Raw genomic sequence first — 4,651 nt, forward strand, 5'->3', positions numbered from 1 at the left:
AACTTGAAACTAAAGCAATCATTATGACACAGGCGTCTAGAATCCAGCAGCTTGAGTCAGATCTGGAGGCGGCCAAGCGGCGGGCGAATGATGCTGAGACGGCCCGAAAGGAGGCGGAGGAGGCCCAGAAGAAGGCTGCTGAGAGTGCCAAAAAGGCTGAAGAGGCGCTCAAGAAGGCCCAGACGGACCTTGGCAATCTTCAGGGTGTTTCTGAAGAGAACACCAATCTGAAGACCAAGGTTCAAAAACTGGAGAAGGAGGCTGCTCGGGCTCAGATAAACTTTGCAGCAACCCTGGAGGCGGAGCAAAACCGTCTAGTTGCTGAGAGTGACGCTGATAATGACGCCCGGATGAAGATTGCCTGGGCTGCCCTGTACCCGGACGCGGATTATGGCGTCTAGGCACTGGCTCACAGGTACGCCGAGGACGTGGTGTACCTGAGAGAGAAGGGTGACCCAGAGCCTGAATCCTTCGACGCCTGGGTTAATGCCAACCATGAGCCCCTCGTACCTCAGCTACTTGGTCCGGGTGAAGCGCAGGAGATACCCTCAGATGATGAGGAGGAGGATCAGGAGGAGCCGCCTGCAGGCCAGAAGTGACTTTTCAGCAGCAGTATGCCAATCTGTTTTTTGTCTTTGTTTTATTCAACGGCAGTATGCCAAAACTTGTTTTTTCCGGCCTGCGTGCCGAGTATATTTGTATTTACCGGCTAAGGAACCGGATTAATTAAAATTTCTCTTTCTCCCAGACGAGGTCCGGTTAACATTTGATCCATCACAACCGTTTGGTTGGGTGGTCTTTATGAAATGCACCGACTGAGTCAGTTTTGATCATTTTGCATTTAAATTTTTTTAATTTTTCATTTTTCATTTTTGCCCAACTTATCAAAAGCATGCTGCGATGTTTCATTTTTTCCTAACTAATCAATAGTCCGGCTGTCCTTGCCCCTGGACGGCTGTGTGGTTGCTTTCAAGTGGAGTTGGTTGATTGACTTGAAAACGTCTGATGCTGTAAAGAGCATGATATGTTTACAAGTCAATCAATCACAATAGTGATTGCCCCAAACCAAGTGCACAGCCGTACACCAACAGGCGTTCCAGTCACTACCGAGACGGTGCTTATCCGTTTTGGTAGAGATTTCATAGCCATTGCACGACTCCTTTGCCCCAATTGAGGTAGGAATTGCAATTTTGGAATAAATAACCAAGTGAGACCTTCAGCCGGTGACCGACTGATGCCCCAGGGAATTCGGTATTCGGCAACTTGATCATTCTTCCCCGGTCATTTTGGTCAGACGACTATGAGTTGACCAATTTGGTCGTTCAATTTTTGCCGTCTGCATGTGTACGTAGAACCGACAAAGTCTGTTCTCTGCGACGATTGCACCCGGAGGGGTGTCGCCGGACGCCTTTGTCCATGTTGGGACAGACGATTTTATAAAATGAGCAACCATCCGGCCATTTTAGCTTCTGGTCTTGTTTGAGACCGGTTGTATAGCCACTAAACGTTTTTTTTCTTAGTTTTTAGTCGAAGTATTGAATTTACACTAAGTATCGAACTTAGTTGTTTAAACAAACGAGTCTGTCTGGGTATTACCCAGACGGACAGGCAATTATTTAATCTTACCAGGTATCAAACTTGGTTAGGTAAATGAAAAATTCGTCTGAGTATTACCCAGGCGGATAATCAAACTTAGTTAAATGAACAAAGTATCAAACTTAAATAAACAAGAGATCCGAATATCCGAGTATTACCCAGGCGGTCAAACAAATGTAACCTTTACTAAGTATCGAACTTAGTTAGGTAAATGAAAAATCCGTCTGGGTATTACCCGGATGGGTAATCAAACAATAACTTAATTTTGCAAACAAAGTCTGAATCTTCATTAATTGACTCACTGTTTACAAAAAGTTTACATTCTCCGAAGTAGTACTTTTTTAGATTGTCTACATTCCAAGTTCTAGGCAGGCGCCTGCCATCTAGAGTTTCCAGACGGTAGGTGCCATCTCTCACTTCCTCATAGATCCGGTAGGGGCCTTCCCAATTTGGGGTTAGCTTTCCTAGCTCATTTGCCTACCGGTTGCCTCCATTTTTCGTAACACTAAGTTGTCAACTTTCAAGGGACGCTTGTGTACTTTTTTGTTGTAGGCTCTAGTCATTCTCAGACGGTAAATCTCATGACGCAAGGCGGCATTGCCCCTGCGTTCATGGAGTGAATCCAATGCCAGGCGCATTGCTTCCCAGTTTGCCTCTTCATCATATAGCATGACTCTGAGAGTCGGCTCGTAATGTTCGATGGGCAAGACGGCTTCAACACCGTAAACCATGAGAAATGGGGTTTCACCGGTTGCCCCTTTTGCTGTTGTCAGGATGGCCCATAGGACATGGATTAGTTCTTCTGCCCATAAGCCACCGGCTCTTTCTATTTTCTTCTTAATGCCGTCTGAGATGAGTTTATTGAAGGCTTCAACTTGGCCGTTTGCTTGGGGCCGGCCAACAGATGCAAAATAGCTTGAGATCCCCTGATCTCCCAACCAAGTTTTTAGCTAAGGCGTCTCAAACTGAGGACCATTATCAAACACCATAGACATAGGTACCTCATACCGGGTGATAATGTTCTTCCAAATGAAGGAAATTACGTCTGAGGTCTTGATGTTTTTAATCGCCTCCGCCTCCACCCACTTGGTGAAATAATCCACAGCTACCAAGATGTAGCGCTTTCCGCCTGGAGCAGGCGTGTAAGGACCTAGAATGTCCATGCCCCATTTCGCAAACGGGATTGGGTTGTGGATGGCCGTCAGATCAGTAGCCGGACGGTGAATGAGTTTGCCAAATTTTTGGCACTTGTCACATTTCTTAACCAACTCCTTGGCGTCTGCCTCAAGAGCTAGTGGGCCAAAAATAATGTCGTCTGGCTCTAACGGCTAGGGACTTGCCGCCTATGTGGGAGGCGCAGAATCCCGCATGCAGGTCTTCGAGGACTTCCTTCCCCTTTTAAGGGGTGACACACTTCAACAGAGGTTTAAGAAAACCCGCCTTGAAGAGTTCTCCATTTTTCAACTCGAATCTTGCAGCTTGTTTTTTCAGGACGGCTGCCTCCTGTGGCGAATCAGGAAGTGTGCCGTCTGAAAGGTAGGCCCGGATGCCATCCATCCAGGTAGAGCTTCGGTCTAGATTCCAATGGGGTCCTCATAGATGCTTCTCTTTTCAAGGACTTCCCAGAAGACTGACCGAGGCGTATCATGGCAGGCGGAAGACGCCAGTTTTGACAACGCATCCGCCTGATTGTTTTTTGACCTAGGCACTTGACTCAGCCGAAATTCCTCAAGTGCCTTGGTCTCTTCTTTGACTGCCTGAAGATATTTAATCATAGCCGGATGAGTAGTCTCGTAGCTTCCCCCATACTGGCTAACAACCAATTGAGAATCAGAGTATGCGTCAATTTTCATGGCCCCTACCGCCTTACACATGCGAATGCCGGCTAACAGGGCTTCATATTCCGCCTCATTGTTAGAGGCTTGAAATTTGAAGCGTAGTGCATACTCAAATCTGTCCCCTTTAGGAGACTCATAGATTACGCCTGCACCACAGTCGTTCTTTGTAGAGCTCCCGTCTACATACACTTTCCAAACCTGATCAAGATTATCCGGAGCCATCGGACGGGTCATTTCAACAAGAAGTCGGCAAACGCCTGACCTTTCACTGCCTTTCTTGGTTCGTAAATGATTTCAAGACTTTGCATTTCAATAGCCCATTTCAACATTCTCCCGGATGAGTCCAAGGTAGACATTGGCCGCTTGAGTGGCTGGTCGGTGTAAATCACTACCGGATGTGCCAGAAAGTAGGGCTTCAATTTTTTGAAAGCCATATACAGAGCAAGGCCAAATTTTTCAACCATGAAATACCGGAGTTCAGCATTTTTAAGAACATGGCTAATGAAGTAAACCGGGAGCTGCACACTGTCTCGCTCAGCAAGGAAAACGACACTGAGGGCATGATCTGAGACGGCTAAGTACATGTACAACGTCTCCCTAGGTAAAGGACTAACCAACCTAGGTAGAGAATGTAAATGCTCTTTCAATCTCTGGAATGTCGTCTCAGCATCATCCCCCCATTCAAATCTGGTCTTCTTCCTGATTGCTTGGAAGAAGTAGAGGTACTTGTCGCCAGACAGCCGGTGAGTCTCTGCACTTCCTTGACAAAACGGGGTGACTTCATGTCTATCACCGCCTGTATCTTTTCAGGGTTAGCCTCTATCCCCCTTTGATCAATCAGGAATCCGAGAAACTTCCCAGACTCAAAACCAAAGACGCATTTTTTAGGATTTAACATAACCTTATGCCGCCTGAGGGTGGTGAATGTTTCTCGGAGATCAGCAAGGTGATCCGTCTGGAGCTTGGATTTGACTATCATATCATCAATGTACGCCTCCATATTCCTCCCAATCTGATTAATGAAGACCGTATTAATCATCCGTTGGAAAGTGGCAGGCGCATTTTCAAGCCAAACGGCATCACAGTATAACAGAATAACCCCTGATCAGTGACGAAGGTCGTCTTCTCTTGATCTTTCTTCCACAGGGGTATCTGATGGAAGCCGAAGTAGGCATCCATGAAGCTCATCAAGGCGTGACCGGCTGTAGAATCGACCA

Source organism: Chenopodium quinoa, unplaced genomic scaffold, assembly GCF_001683475.1.
Source record: "Chenopodium quinoa cultivar QQ74 unplaced genomic scaffold, ASM168347v1, whole genome shotgun sequence".
Classification (NCBI taxonomy): Eukaryota; Viridiplantae; Streptophyta; class Magnoliopsida; order Caryophyllales; family Amaranthaceae; genus Chenopodium; species Chenopodium quinoa.